The sequence below is a fragment of the Arachis duranensis genome, chromosome 10, assembly GCF_000817695.3.
Source record: "Arachis duranensis cultivar V14167 chromosome 10, aradu.V14167.gnm2.J7QH, whole genome shotgun sequence".
NCBI classification, from domain to species: Eukaryota; Viridiplantae; Streptophyta; class Magnoliopsida; order Fabales; family Fabaceae; genus Arachis; species Arachis duranensis.
The window spans coordinates 90,386,891-90,403,772 of record NC_029781.3 but is presented as its reverse complement, the minus strand read 5'-3'; the positions used below and the strand labels follow the sequence as shown (position 1 = coordinate 90,403,772).

Below are 16,882 nucleotides of genomic sequence, written 5' to 3'. Positions count from 1 at the left end.
AGGGGCTCAGCTCTTCACCCCTTACTTTGAACTTCTTTCTTGTGTCTCCATAACGTAGCTCAATATGCTCCAGAGAGAGGATTCTGATTACTGTATAAACCCATGTTGGATTGCTGGTCAACACCACCTTCATTCCTGGGGAGAAACCTTCAGTGGGGATCTTTTTGTTTGTCCATCCTCTGGGCACTTTCTTCTTTTTGAGAACCTCCTCCTTGGTAGATGATGCATTCCCAACACCAAACTTAGGTTTGATGTCAGGAGGAATTTTATTGATTGTTACCAAGGGAGGTTTGAGCTGCAGATTCTGCTGTGTATCATCAGGGGATTTTTGAAGGGTTGGATCAATAAGCTATGCCTGCATGCACCTCTCTTCTTCACCTGTTGGATGTATATCTTTGAAGACATGAAAGACCTGTTGCTCATTATGCACTCTAAGCACTAATTCACCCACTTTTACATCAATCAGAGCTCTTCCTGTGGCTAGGAATGGTCTTCCCAGAATTATAGAGGCATTCTCATCGTCCCCCGTGTCAAGAATCACAAAGTCTGCTGGGAGGAAGAACCTACCCACTTTGACCAAGATATTCTCCACTAATCCGTATGCAGGCTTCATAGATTTATCTACCATCTGCAATGCTATCTTTGTGGGTTGTGCCTCTTGGATTTGCAGCTTCTTCATCACAGATAAGGGCATTAAATTTATGCTTACCCCCAGATCACATAGGGCTTTTTCAAAGGTTGTGCTCCCAATGGTGCATGGAATTTGAAAGCTTCCTGGATCTGGCATCTTCCTTGGCAAGTTATTCTGAATGACAACACTACATTCCTTAGTCAAGACTACTGTTTCATCTCCCTTTAAACGCTTTTTCTTTGACAACAGCTCCTTCATGAACTTGACATAGATAGGCATTTGCTCTAAAACCTCAGCAAAAGGAATATTGATTTGTAACTTCTGAAAATTTCCAAGAACTTTGAGAACTGCTTGTCCTTGATCTCCTTTTGAAGTCTCTGAGGATATGTCATCTTAGGTTTGTACTCAAGAGCCTTTGGCAATGTAGGATGAGTGTCAACAGAGTCTGGAAATGGATTGTCCGCACGCTTTGGAGGGGCGTGCTCTACTTCTTCCTTCTTCTCCTCTGGAGCTTCTTTTTCAACTAACTCTTCATTGACCCTGGTCTCAGAGCCAGCTACTTTACCACTTCTCAATTGAATAACCTTGCAATCTTCTCCTAGGTTCACCACTGTATCACCTTGAAATGTACTTGCAGACCTCTCAATTATTTGCTTGCTCAGTTGGCCCACTAGCACCTCTAAATTTCTAATGGAGGCTCTAGTTTCCTGCATAACTTGTGCTTCCGTACTTGCCACTTGTCCACTTATCACGGAGATAGCCTTTCATTCCTCTCTTGGATTTGGAATTGTGTTACTAGGAAGGCTATTAGTGGTCCTCTGATCAATTTCATTAACTCTGGTGGCTATTTGACCCATTTGAATCTCCAGGTTCTTGATGGATGCTCTGGTTTCCTGTCTAAAACTTGTCAATATTGCTTCCAAATCATTGTTCTGCTGGACACCGCCCTGAGAACTATTGTTGAAGTTCTGAGGTATCTGAGGTTGATCCCTCCATCCAAAATTTGGGTGATTCCTCCACCCCTGATTGTATGTCTTAGAATATGGATCATTGTTGGGATTCCTAGGACCACTCCCCATGTAATTCACCTGTTCAAAAGAGGGTTGAGCATAATCATAATTATCATTTTGCATAAATTTACCTGCCATGTCATAAGAGACTTCCTGTGGTGGATTTTGGGTGTTGATAGCTAATACTTGCATGCCACCCATCTGTTGAGTAAGTAGATTTATTTGCTGAGACATCAGCTTGTTCTGAGCAAGAAGAGCATTAACATCATCTACTTCCAACACGCCTCTCTTCTGAGGGGTTTCAAAATTCACAGGATTCCTGTTAGAAGAGTATAAATATTGGTTGCTTGCAACCAATTCAATAAGCTCAATAGTCTCCTCAGGTGTCTTCTTCTTGTGCAATGAACCTCCTACAGAATCGTCTAAGCACATCTTGGACATTTCACCCAAGCCTTCATAAAATATGTATATTTGTGTCCATTTGGAGAATATGTCTGGAGGGCATTGCCTAGTCAGTAGCTTGTATCTCTCCCAAGCTTCATACAGAGACTCACCATCCTTCTGTCTGAATGTCTGAACTTCCACCCTAAGCTTAGTCAGCTTCTTTGGTGGGAAAAATTTAGTGAGAAACTCAGTAACCACCTTGTTCCAAGTATCCAAACTCTCCTTGAGTTGAGAATCTAGCCATAGCTTTGCTCCATCCCTCAGAGCAAACGAAAAGAGCATGAGTTTGTACACATCTGGGTTCACTCCATTTGTCTTCACAGTATCACAAATTTATAGAAAACTAGAAATAAACTGATTTGGGTCTTCGTGGGGAAGACCGTGATACTAGCAGTTTTGTTGTACTAGAGTGACCAGTTGAGGCTTCAACTCAAAGTTGTTCGCAGTAATAGGAGGCACCACAATGCTCTTTCCATACAGATCTGCAGTAGGAGCAGAGAAAGAGCCAAGTACTCTCCTTTGTTCATTCTCATTCGGGTTTGCCGCATTGGTATTCTCAGTATTAGTCGGATTCATAGTGGATTCTGCAGCCTTATAAAGTCTTGCTTATTGTAAACGCCGCTTGAAAGTCCTTTCAGGTTCAGGATCAAAGCCTAAGAGATGTTCTTTGTCTTTGTTCCTGCGCATAAACAAATAGAAAACAAGAAAGAATGAGAATCTCTACGTCAAAGTGCAGAGAATTCCCAGTGAGGTAACCTGTGTAAGTTATTTTATTTTATATTTTTTTAAAAATCAAGTAATAATAAAAAAAGTTATTAGAATGAAACAGGGGGAGGGGGTTTACGTAAAAATAAGAGACAATATATATATATATATAGATAATTTTTTTTAAAAAAATAGATTTTTATAAAATTAAAAATAAAGCGCCTAATCTAAGCAATCAAACAACTGATAGTTGTTAATCACTAACAATTCCCCGGCAACGGCGCAAAAAATTTGGTGCGGTATTTTACAACTCACACTACTAACCGGCAAGTGCACCGGGTCGTACCAAGTAATACCTTACGTGAGTAAGGGTCGATCTCACGAGGATTGATGGATCAAGCAATAATAGCGTTTGATAGGATTAGTAGCAAGCAGAAAATGGTTTTAAGATATTCAAAAAGCATTAAACAACAAATTTGGACTATTAAAGACAGGCAGATAAATAAGTTGAGAATAAAGTATTGAGAAAGCAGTTAAGGTTTCAGAGTTATCTATTTTCCGGATTAACTTTTATTACTAATTAATTTAATCATGCAAGATTTAATTTCATGGCAAACTATATTTGACTAGACCCTAATTCCTTAGACCTTCCTAGTCTCCTCTAAAATTCATTAATTGCCAATTCCTTGGTCAATTAATTCCAATTAGAGGGTGATGATCAATTTCTAGTTTATATGCTAAAAGAATCCTAATTATCCACAAATAAGGGGATTATATATCACGTAATCCTTTAATTACAAACAATTAAAAATTTAGTATAATATGTTTTCAAGCTGTTGTTCAAGTAAAGAGCTTTTTTAAGTTTTACAAAAATTTAATTAGAACAGGGGTCATACTTCCGTTCCACCCATATTCATAAAATAAAGAACGAAAACAATTATTGAAATATAAATCAGAACATGGATTAAATTAGAAAGATCAAACGAATAAATTCATACAAATAGACAGAGCTCCTAACCTTAACAATAGAGGTTTAGTTGCTCATGATTGAGAGGAAAAATAAGGATTCAAGTAAAAATAAAAATATGTGCGTGTCTAAATGTACAGAGCACCTATTTATTGCTAATCCTAATAAATTTTAAATCTAATTATCTAAAACTAAAAAATAATAATCTTTTCCTAAAAAAATAAGATTTGAATTTAAATTCGAATTAATTAACAAGTCTTCAGCTGATGGGTGGGGACCACTTGCTTTGTCTATTCTGCAGCTTCTAATATGTGTTTTCTGAGCTGGAAACTGGGTCAAAAATAGCCCAGAATTCGTAACTAGCATTTTCTGTATTATTGCAGATCGCGCATGTGATGCGTCTGCATCATCCACGCGCTCGCATCATTTGTGCAGATTCCAGTCCACGCATTCGCGTCAGGCACGCGATCGCGTCATTGCGATTTCTCCATTTCGCGCGGTCGCGTGAGCCATGCATCCGCGTTGGTCTTCGCTGGTCATCTCTTTGGTTTCTTCTTTTTCTCTGCAGAAACTTCATCAAATCCCTCCAAATGCTACCTAAAATAAATAAAATTGCACAAAACTCAAAATAGCATCTATAGCAGCTAAAATATAATTAATTCTTAATTAAACTCAACAAATTAGATGCAAATTCACTAGGAAAAGATAGATAAGATGCTCACGCATCAGCCGAGTTCCGTGAAAAGGCAAAAGGTCAGATTGACATTGAGGAACTCCGACAATCTCAAAAGATAGATAAACCACAGTACAAGGACGAAGAAAAACCTCGGGAAAGTAAGAAAAGCTTTAAACCAACTCTCCGATACAAATCCTATACTCAGTTCAACACCAAGCGTGGTAAAATTATCAAAGAGATCTTGAATTCAAAATTAATCAAACCACCACGGAAGGCCGGCAACTACCCAGAGTCCAAGGGTTCAAACAGATCAAAGTATTGTACTTTTCACCAGAAGCATGGACACACCACCGATGAGTGCATCATCACCAAGGACCTTTTAGAGCAACTAGCTCGACAAAGTCATCTCAACAAATATATTGATGGGCACATACAACGGCATGCCCCCTCCTTCTGGCAACCATAAATCAGCCGTACAGAACAGCCGAGATAAAAAGAGCGGCCGAACACAAGTCATCCTGACCAACCAAGAGGTATCATTAACTGTATTTCTGGAGGTTTTGCAGGTGGAGGGCCACAAGCTCAGCAAGGAAACGCTCTTACCGAGCTATGTTGTCAATAGACGCTAGTCAAGATCATCCTCAGACGCCTTCACATTTTTCTCAGATGACATTCCAAGCTTCCGACTTCAATACCACTGTAACAAATCTTGATGACCCTGTTGTGATCTCCATCCAGTTAGGAGATCTCCTGGTTAAAAAAGTATTACTGGATCCCAAGAGTAGTGCCGACGTTCTTTTCTATTCCACATTCCAGAAGATGAAGTTAAGTAACAATATGCTACAACCTTCCACTGGAGACCTAGTCGGCTTTTCAGGTGAAAGGGTCCCGGTTATGGAATTTGTGTGGTTGCAAACCACACTTGGTGAGATTCCCTTATCAAAGACTTTGGATATTCAATACTTAGTCGTTGACTATTTCAACCCTTACAATTTGATTCTTGGCTGACCTTTTTAACCAGTTCGGCACTATTATTTCTACAATTTATCTCTGTGTTTAGTTGACAACGCTTCAGGTTATGAAAAACTGAGCTTTATGGATGCATACTTTGGTTACAACCAGATTTTAATGCATCCATCCGATCAGAATAAGACTGCTTTCATTACTGATGATGGGAATTACTATCATAAAGTTTTGTCCTTTGGTCTTAAGAATGCAGGTGCAACATATCAACGCCTAATGGACAAAGTATTCGCCCAACAGATCGATAGAAACATTGAAGTCTATGTAGACGATATGGTCGCCAAAACCAAGCTCGACAATAACCACCTTGACGACGTCGCCAAAATATTCCATCAAATCCAAAAATATAACAGGCGGTTAAACTCCGAGAAATGTGCCTTTGGTGTGCAAAGTGGCAAATTCCTCGGTTTCATGCTTACCAACCGAGGAATTGAGGTGAATCTTGACAAATGTCGAGCTGTTTTGGATATTAAAAGCCCACAAACTATTAAAGAAGTTCAACAATTGATAGGGAAACTAGCTGCGCTTTCTAGATTTCTCCTCTGCCTAGCTTCCAAATCTTTCTATTTTTTCCAAATATTAAAAAAGAAAAAGGTTTTTTACTGGACTGATGAATGTGAACAAGTTTTCACAACCATAAAAGAAACTATTTCAAAACCTCCTATTTTACAAACACCCTTTCAAGAGGAGCCGCTTTATCTATATTTATCTATTACTAACGGGCTATAAGCTCTGTTCTTATTGCAGAAAGGCAGAAACAGCAGCTGCCGATCTATTTCACTAGCAAAACCCTTCAGAATGCCAAACTTTGCTATCTGAAGATCAAGAAGCTAGTGTTAGCTCTGGTATTCTCCGCACGACGACTTCGGCCATATTTCCAAAGTCATGTCATATATGTTCGGACGGATTAACTCTTGCGCAAGTCCTTCAAAAGCCAAAATTAGCTGGTCAACTAGTAAAATGGTCGGTCGAGCTTTCCGAGTTTGATATCCGATATCAGGAATGAGGACCGATCAAGTCTCAGTATTTGGCAGACTTCATTGCCGAATTCACTGTCCCAGACACAAGCAAAGACTCAACACAATGGTCTTTATACGTAGATGGTTTTTCTAATCCACACGAATGTGGAGCTGGCATAATACTTGAAGACGGAACTGGTAACATTATCAAACAATCTCTACACTTTTCCTTCAAAGCAAGCAACAATCAGAGTGAGTACGAAGCACTCATTGCCGGCCTCAAACTCGCCGTCGATCTAAACATCACTGATCTCAAGGTATATTGTCATTCCTTGCTCATCGTACAACAGGTAAATAATTTATACCAGGTGAAGGATCCTTTATTATCCAAATACCTTGTAACTATTCAGACATTACTGACAAAATTTAATAAGTGTGAAATTCAACATATACCTCGGGAGAATAATAGCCGAGCTGATGTCCTATCTAAACTCGCAAGTACTCAAACAACTAACTCATCCCTTTTTCAATCCACACTACTTAAACCCAGTATAGATCTAACAGAAATTATAAGTGTCTCACAGGATGCAGATTTGCGAACACCTTACATGAACTATCTTTGAACAGAAATCTTGCCGGACGAAATCGAGAATGCTCGGCACTTTCGCCAACAAGCTTTATTTTTTACCATATATAACAACTGCCTATATAGACGAGGATTCTCTCGCCCTTTACTTAAATGTCTTAACATATTAGAAGCCGACCTTGTACTAGCCGAGGCACATGAAGGAATCTGTGGTACACACATCGGTGCCCGAAGTTTGTCTTCCAAAATCCTCCGGGCTGGTTTCTTCTGGCCGACCTTACAATAGGATTGCAAAATAAAGGTAAAAAGCTGTGAAAATTGCCAGAAACACAGTCCAATAACACACCTCCCAGCTGAGCTCTTGCACAATTCCGAGGTAAGTTGGCACTTTAATCAATGGGGGCTGGACATCCTCGGTCCTTTCCCTTTAGTAGCCGGACATGTAAAATTCTTGATTGTAGCAATTGGCTATTTCTCTAAATGGATAGAGGCACAACCTTTAGCAAAAATCACTTCACAACAAATGGTTTTCTTTGTATGGAAAAATATTATCTGTAGATTCGGCATACCTCGGCACATTATCACAGATAATGGTCGCCAGTTTGCTGATCATAAATTCACCTCCTTTTTACAGGATTTAAAGGTCAACACTACAAGAAAACACGTCTTTTGCCACGCTTTTAAAGCGTGGCGAAAAGCTGAAAAAAGCGTGGCGATAGCTTTTCGCCACGCTTTTTGAGCTATTGCCACGCTTTCGAAAGGGTGGCCTATCAGAGGGTGGCGGTTGCTCTATCGCCACGCTTTTTGTTTGCCACGCTTTTTTACAAACAGCCACTTGGAAAAGCGTGGCTATAGGTGGGAAATACGGCCACGCTTTAAAAGCGTAGCGATAGGTAGAGATATGGCCACGCTTTTGAAGCGTGGCAATAGGGAGAGATACGGCCACGCTTTTAAAGCGTGGCGATAGGGAGATATACAGCCACGCTTTTAAAGCGTGGCGAAAGACTTGTTAAATTAAAAAAAAATTCTTTTCCTTACTTGATCTTAATTACTACAATATAAATTTTCAATCTTTTTTTATTACCAAACCTATAAATATAGTATTCAATTTTTATTGCAAGACAAATCAAACAATAATTAGTGACAATTTTTGCTTTAATTATTTTATACATTAATAAACTAATATTCAAATACAAAATAAATTTCGAGTTCAAATTCCAAAACTAAAAACGGTAGAAAAATACAGAAACAATACAACTTAAACACTAAGTCCTTTGTTGTTCTTTCTTCCTCTAGCCCTCTCAAACTTCCTTCCCTTAGATCGTACATAAGGCTTGGTATGGCTGTGAGGAACACTAGGACCAGGACCAAAATGTTTCACAGCTTCCCTGAAATAGCAAAATCAACAAGGGAACAAAAAACATGTTTAAGTTACAAAAGATAAAGTAAGACATAAGACAAGAAGAAGCAAGAGTGTAATACTCCAAAATTCCCGATTTTCGGCTGAATTAGGACATAGCAAAGCCGAACTTACAATCTGACTGGGCAGAACAAGTCCTTTTCCATCAACACATCATTTCTGATTATAGTAATCCATTGACTCAGGCGAGTTGTCACACTCAACTCAGAATCTTGCACTAGACCAAATGGATTGGATTTAACTAACCAATCTTTCAAAGACTCATAAACAGCAAAGTTTAGACCTACAATGGAACCTGGAAAACATGAAAAACAATTAAAAATAAGAAAGCATTAATTCTAATAACAGCACTACAGCCACTACAGCAGGAGAGGAGGGGGGTGGAGAACTTTAGGGAGTTAATTATATCAGTTGCATGAATTTTCAAATCCTTTCTCAACCATTTCCATATCTCAATCACTTTTCATAATTCAACCAGTTCCAATATCAAATTATTTTCAAATCAAACCAATTCTAATAATAAAACTCTTCTTAAAATCAAACCAGCTCAAGTATTAAATCATTTATAAAATCAGACTAACTCGAAATCAAACCTCTTTAACTCCAAACCAAGAAAAACCACTTTTCATAATAACCAAGTAAATAACTTTTCAAACCCATTTCTTATCAACAACCGTACTTCACTCAAACAATCAAACAACCATATCCACAAGACAAACATAATCACAGAAATATATTTTTACATCAATATCTATTTATAACAACTCTGTAATATAAAATAAATTTTAAGAAAAACCCCTACTTCAATGTCGCAATCGCATAATTCTAACACAACAGCCCGGCTTAGCCTAAACTCACAATAGCACTGGCAATTCTAACACAACCGGGACGATTGCAGCATCACCAACTCCGATTACTCTCGCAGCAACATCGAACTTGATGGAATCAAATGCAGAAACAACTCTAAAAATTCAAGACAACACCGAAACTAAAATGGAATTAAAATCATAACAAACAAATAAACAAGACCAAGGCAGTTCAGAGTATAAAAGTGAAATAGAGTTAGGAAAAAGGCTAGACCTAGAGCAGTGACACTGAACTTGAATTGGAGCAAGTCAACAACAACGATTCTTAAAGAGCGTAAGCCATCACAACCCAAAGTTGCAGCGGCCTAATCCTAAAACATCAACGCCTTAAAGTTCTCAATCAACGGATACCAGGATAGTAGCAGTGTTTAACAGAAATATAGGTTTTCCTTATTCAGAATAGAAAAAGACTAAAACAAAATGGATGCGGAGTAAGGATTGAGGAGTTACATATTCAGAAATAGCAGAATTGGGATTGAAACTGGAAAAGGGCAGTACTGATTCGAAGACAAGAACAGAGGAGGCTGTGGTGGATCCTTCTGATGGCAGCTTGGACGGCGGCAAAGAGACTCACGGTGACCGTATAACCTGGCACAGACAACCTCAGCGACAACTCTCACGATAAACACTTAACGGATAAAGAAGCTGGAGCAGGGTTAGGGCTTACCAACAGACACAGGCTTGAAAGGCGGTTTCCGGGGCCAGCAGCGGCAGCGAGGAGCTCCGGCAACGCAGCAACTGCGCGGGCAGAACGATGGCGAGCCCAGCACGCGGCGACGACGGAAGCTCCTCGACGATTTCCCTTGCGCGCGATCTCTGTTCGCGACTCCAACGGCGGCGATTTGAAGACGATAACACGCGGTGGTTGCAGCGGCGTTCAAGCTTCAGCTACGGCGTGGATGGACCCTCAACGGCCATGGTTTCCCCTGCGCGAAACTGACAGTGCGAACGGCGGTGACGCATGGCACAGTGGCGACGCGAGACAGGGCTGAGCGCGGTGGCGCGGTTGGACGAGTTCGACGGTGACGCGGCTTAACGGCGGGGTCTCCCTCCAAGGCTCGGCAAGGTTGCGACGGCGGCGGCAATACCCAGCAACACCGGCGCGTCTCCTTCCCCTCTTCTCTTCTCCCCCGTCGCGGCCCTCTCTCCCCCTCCTTTCTCCCTTCTGTTCCTTCGTTCCCCCTCTCTTTTCTTTTCTTTCCTTCTTTCTTTAGTTTTTGCCAAAGCTGATAGGTGTTAGTGCTGTTAGGAAGGGAATGGCGGTGGAAAAAAGGGTGAGTGACGGTGAGGTGGTGGAAATTAGGGTTTGTGGGGTTTAACTTAGGAATTAGGGTTTAATTTGGGATAAAAATAAAATTAGGAATTTTGGGTAAATTAGAATTTAATAAATTTTAATAAAATTAGAGTATATTATATAAAATTTTTATTATTTTACATTTGCTAAGGTTTATAATTTGAAATATAGAAAATAATTCGATAATTATAAAATCAGATAAAATCTTAAATTACTTTAAACTCAATTAGTCAAAATTTGTTTTAAGTATCTTCAATAAAATAATTTCAAAGATTAAAATACTTAGTGATAAATAAATCTAAATTAGCTCTTAATAAAATCTTCTAAAATTTCTAGGTCTTACAGGGGGCTCTCTCGCCACGCTTTTAAAACGTTATTATTGCTCTCTACGGCCACGCTTTTAAAGCGTGGCAGAAAAGAAACTTTTGGCCATGCTTTTAAAGCGTGGCAAAAGTGTACTAGCATATAGCCACGTTTTGTAAGCGTGGCCGTAATGAAATCCTGTCGCCACGCTTTTAAAACGTCCTTGTTTCTCTCTATGGCCACGTTTTTGAAGCGTGGCAGAAAAAAACGTGGCCTTTTCTCTAATCAATTGCCACCCTTACAAAAGCGTGGCCGCTGATTCTTTTCGCCACGCTTTTGAAGCGTGGCAAAAAAAAGTGGCCAAATCTCTAATCTATCGCCACCTTCATAAAAGCGTGGCCATTGACCACTTTTGGCCACGCTTTTGAAGTGTGGCAAGAAAAAAGCGTGGCCATAGGCCTTTTTTCTTGTAGTGCAAACATCACTTTTCATCGGTAGAACACACACAGACAAATGGGTTAGCCGATGCTGCAAATAAAGTCATCCTACATGCCTTGAGGAAGAAACTAGGCGATGTCAAGGGTCTCTAGGCCGAACTCATACCAGAAGTCATATGGGGATATAATACCACTATCCACTCAACAATAAAGGAAACATCTTTCCGCTCAGTATATGGCTCCAATGCAATGATACCGGTGGAAATCTCCCAAGCTTCACTTCGAACTCAATTAGCCGACCATAGTATAGCAAATACAGCTTGTCAACACGATCTCGCCACTGTTGAAGAAATCCAATCTTCCGCTAAAATCACACACCGTGCTATGCAACGGTTTATAGCTCAGCGGTACAACCAGAAACTACAACCAAGATCCTTTCAGAAAAATGACCTATTGCTAAGAAAGACTGAGCAGGCTCTCAAACCCTGAAGCCATGGCAAGCTGGCAGCTAACTGGGATAGCCCTTTCCGAATTATTGAGGTCATCGGCAATGGGGCATACCAATTACAAACACTAGATGGTAATACTGTACCCAATAATTGGAATGTATCATCTTTAAAGTCATATTATAGTTAAAAGTCAGGGACATGCAACTAGTCTTTTTCTTACTTCCAAAATTTTTTCCAAAACGGGTTTTGCTTGGAGAGGTTTTAACGAGACTTACCTACCTGCGCCTTTGTAAACAAAGGACTTTCAATACATACTATCTCTTATTCTATCAAATGACTATTTTCACACTTAGCATATTTAATTCCTCTTCTAAAACTCATACTATTATTCTGACAAATTCTATTCAGAGTGAAATTAATCAGACTTCACCGATCAAACAAATTACCAACCTTTATTCAGAGTGAAATTAATCAGATTTCACCGATCAAACATATTACCGACCTCTATTCAGATTGAAGTTAATCAACTCCCACTGATCAAACACATTACCGACCTCTATTCAAAGTCAAATTAATCAGATTTTGCCAATACCTATATCAGATATAAAACAATCTCAACCATACCTATATCAGATATAAAACAATCTCAACCATTCACATCAAATACTTCAATTTGACCTATACTACTACTATCCTTTATTTTCAAGGATATAACAATCAAACAACTACCGACTAAGGTAAATCAAACACAAGCACCATTAAACGTGCTACCAACTGAAAAAACTGTATATCACACAAACACCAACAAAAGGTAAATTTAAAACACACATATTGTGTTTAACCATTTGAATAATTTAATATCCAAAATAGCTCTATCAAGAATCTGTCGAGTGAACAAAGTAAAAGAGTTCAAAACAAATGTACAAGTTCTACCAGATAACTAAAAATCTACACAACATTTTCATCTTCTTCTTCAGCATCACCATCATCCTCCACCATAGCTCCATCTTGGATGATCTTACCAGGATCCATCTGCATAAAATCAACCTCAAGAGCAAGAAACTTGGCCTGCTTCACAACTCGTTCAAACCCTTCAACAAAGGAGTCAAGAATCGTTGTTTCCTTACTCTTTTCCATCTCTTTCAGCGGTGTTGTCACTTCAATCATCCGAGCACTCATGTTGGAAAGGTTGGCTTCCTTCTTCTTCAAATCTTCTACTTCCTTTGCATAATTTTCCTTGGTTAGCTTTAGCTCCTTTTCAATTTCAGACAGTTTCGTCTCTAATTCAGTAACCCTAGCTATCTTCAAATCTAATTCCTTTCTCAATTTTGGATCTTCCCTCTACTTAGACAGTTTCCAATGCTTACTTTCTAGGCTATGTCTTAAGCTCGCCAAATGTAAGCCAACCACCTAACACAGCCAGATAATGACAAAAAAAAAAAAACAAAACAGCCAAAACCAAATACATACCTGCATGTACTGGTCAAAGGCGACATCCCATACCTCTTTTGTCAATGATACATCCGCCGATGATTGGCAAACATCGTCGGCAATCACCATAAATGGAAAGTCCTTAGCCGACAAAGATGAGCCATCACTCTCATCAACAACGTCATGCAATCTCTTTTGGTTTTCATAAAAATTTCGCACCTCCTCCATCGGCACCTATTGGTTATCATCCTCGGACCCTCCTGATAAGTTCACCACGTCAGTCTTCCTCTTCTTCAAGATGACCTTTCTCCTCCTCAGCTTGGGTTGGTTTACCTCACCAGCACCCACAGCCCTATCAGCTTTCGAAGTTGATCCTTCTTTTTCGAGATTCTTACTTTTTACGAGTAAAGACCCAATCCGGTCCTTGTCCATTTTCACGAAGGACAAAGCGATCCCTGTCCAAAAAAATGGATACTTCGGCCCTCGACCTTTTTATTTTGGGACAATACGGTCCCTCTGTTAAAAAATTCAATAAATAATAATAAAAATTAATTTTGTGGAGGGTTTTATTTGTATTTTGTGGGGGTTTTAAACCCCCACAAAAATCTTTTCAACAATATAACCAATTACTACCACTACTACCATTATCTTTTTCATCCTCATTATTATCACTCTTACTTCTATTATTTTTATTGTGTAACCATATTTTATCATCATCATTATCTCTTCTACCGTCATCATCACCAATACCAATATTATCAACATTAAAGTTTTCTTCTTTTATTTCTTATTCCATGTTATTTTTTTCCTTTAAAAGGTATTATACTATAATTACTTTTATTTTGTGGCATCATTTTTATCAATGGTTTTTCTTCATTTAACCACCATTGATGAAGGAATTTTTTAAAAACAAAGTTATTAATAGTTTGTGGAGGTTTAAAACCCCCACAAAATACAAATAAAACCCCCACAAAATTAATTTCTATTATTATTTAATAATTTTTTTAACAGAGGGACCGTATTGTCCCAAAATAAAAAGGTTGAGGGTCGAAGTGTTCCTTTTTTTTGGACAGGGATCGCTTTGTCCTTCGTGAAAATGGACGAGGACCGGATTGGGTGTTTACTCTACTTTTTACTTGAGCTCTTAATGTCGCAGCTGAAACTCTGGGGTATTTTCCTTCTGAAACAAAATATAACATTTAGCAACTTATTAATTTACAATATAGAGAGCCCTTTAGAGAATTTGACCCAAATATTCTATGACAGCTTCTTTATTATCCTCCCATTGAAGCAAATCAAACACATATATCAATTCTTTTCGATCAACCATCTCTACCAAATATTCAATAATACACTGATTCCTAGGACTTATTGTTTCAGGCCCCAGAATACTCTGAGGCTCAGAACACCACCATAAAGGAAAATTTTCCCCCAACAACTCATCCACGTAAAAAGGGAAATTGCCCTCAACATTTCTAACCTTCAAAAACATCTCTTTAAATTCTTAAATGAGGATTTGTAAAGCTTGAAAACAGCGAATCCAGGAGAACTATTCAAGTTTACCCAATCACCCTTCCAAACATCCTTCACCTGAAAGAGCGAAAAGAACAACTCTATGGACGGAGATTCCTCCAAAAACTCTATTAGTATTTCAAAGCTTCACAGAAAAGCTCACTCATTAGGATGGAGTTGGGATGTAGCACAATTAAGTTGCTTTAATACCTGACATTGAAACTCAATGAAAGATAGCTTCACCCTCAACTCCTCCAAAATCACAACTATACATATAAAAATACTCAAACCCTTCACCCCTATGATATATACGATCGCCAGCAGAACATAGGAGAAACTCCAAACGAAGCCCAGAACTGGCCCTCACAACTTTAGTCTTGTCAATCTCTTTCATAGCTCCTTCATCTAAGAATAAGGAAAAACGTTTTTTCACATCTTCGTTGACCCAGTCATAAGACCAATCGACTTTATCTTTCTTCTCTTTCATAAATCCCATTATACAGACAAAAGAACTAGATGAGGAAGAAGAAATTCAGAGAAATACAAAAGGGAAAATTTCAGATGTACCTCTTCTACTCATGATTTTCAAAAACTGCTTCTGATAACAAATGAGTATAACACAGCTAATACAACCCTTTTGGATTCCAAAGTGTTTTAATTAACATACTCAAAACCTGTTTTGAATTCCACTAAAATCAATTACATCAGTTACACCAAAGCAAGTGAAGGGGCATTGGGAACACGCATGTTCCCTGACGTGCATTAACTTTCTTCTCTCTCCTAGTGATACCATTAGTTCCAATGATACAAGCTTTTAATGAAGCATTTTGAATTGGGGGCTCTATGACTACTTCAAATGGCCAAGTTATGAACTCCTTCAAATAGCCGATTTACGATTCATTAAAAGCTCAACCTGCTTCATTAAAACATATTCCCAAGCTAAGCTTGGGGGCTATGATACAGCCGTTACAAATCCGACGTTATAAATCGGCATTATGTACCATAAATTAGCATTATGTACCATAAATCGGCTTTATGCACCATAACTCGGCATAAAGCGTTACACTTCGTCTCAACGGACTGCATCCTGAAATAAAAACGCCCGACTTAGTATTATCACCTACTAAATTATAATAACTACTCCTTAATGCAGATGACAATCAGAAACGTAACCGACCTATTCCATTCCACTTATAAAGGTATGACATCTTATCTTTAACGGACACACTGAATTCACAGTATTAACTTAAGCATGGAGTGCCTTTTATAGGTACACACCCTCCTTTATTCATACTCTCCGTAATTGGACATTTCCTCAGGGAGAAAGCTCGGACTTCCAAAAACTTATAGATCGGCGTTCAAGGAAACAACTCGGTGTCGATTCTTAGAAGCCAAACTCCCCTTGAGGTACCCATACGAGAACAATTAGCATCTGAAAATTTTTGGTTACCTAATTAAGTCACCTTTTCTTCCTTTTTTTTTTCTTTATATAGGGTGATAATATAAAGGAGTCAATATAAAAATAATATTTTTTGACTTTTAATTTTTAAATGATTTTTATTAAATAAAAAAAGTATTATATATTTTTTTAATGAAATAAATTTGTATTAAAAATTTATTAAACTTTAAATTTTAAATATAAAATATAATAAATAAAAAATAAAATTTATTTAATTAATAAAAAGAACATATTATTTAATAAAAATGTTTAAGAATGGCTTAAAATAAACATCTTTGTCCTTTTACAGTTTTACCTAACTTTATTGTCATAAAAATCGAAAATAGAAATATAAAATAAAAAAATTTATCACAACTTACCTTAAAGGGAGAATCATTGTTCTAAAAATCGAATTGGATCGATTGATTCGAGAACTTTTTATTTTTAATATTGGAATAGTAGTGATTTTTTTTAAAATGTGGATTGCTGGGGTGTTATACTCAAATGTGGAATCGTTTAACTAGGGAAGCAGAAATTGGATCGTCCGATTTATTAGAGATACAGAAATCAAACCGTTCGATTTCTAGAGGTACACAAATCGGACCGTCCGATTTGTGTTAAAAGAATTAAAAAATTTGAAGTAAAGAAATCGGACCCTCAAATTTGTATACTTTTCACAGTTTTAAAAAACACAAAAATTTACAATGTTAAAATATATCACCACTTCTACT

At 38.1% G+C, this 16,882-nt stretch overlaps 1 long non-coding RNA gene across 1 annotated transcript; it reads right to left on the bottom strand.

Annotated features, from left to right (window-relative positions):
• Positions 1-8,222: 8,222 nt before the first annotated feature.
• On the bottom strand, positions 8,223-10,721 carry LOC107470750 (uncharacterized). The gene is made up of 4 exons (XR_001588493.3): positions 9,955-10,721; positions 9,738-9,875; positions 8,536-8,716; positions 8,223-8,389 (listed from the first exon to the last, which is right to left on the bottom strand). It is a non-coding gene; the product is annotated as an uncharacterized LOC107470750 (long non-coding RNA).
• Between the last annotated feature and the right edge of the window lie 6,161 nt (positions 10,722-16,882).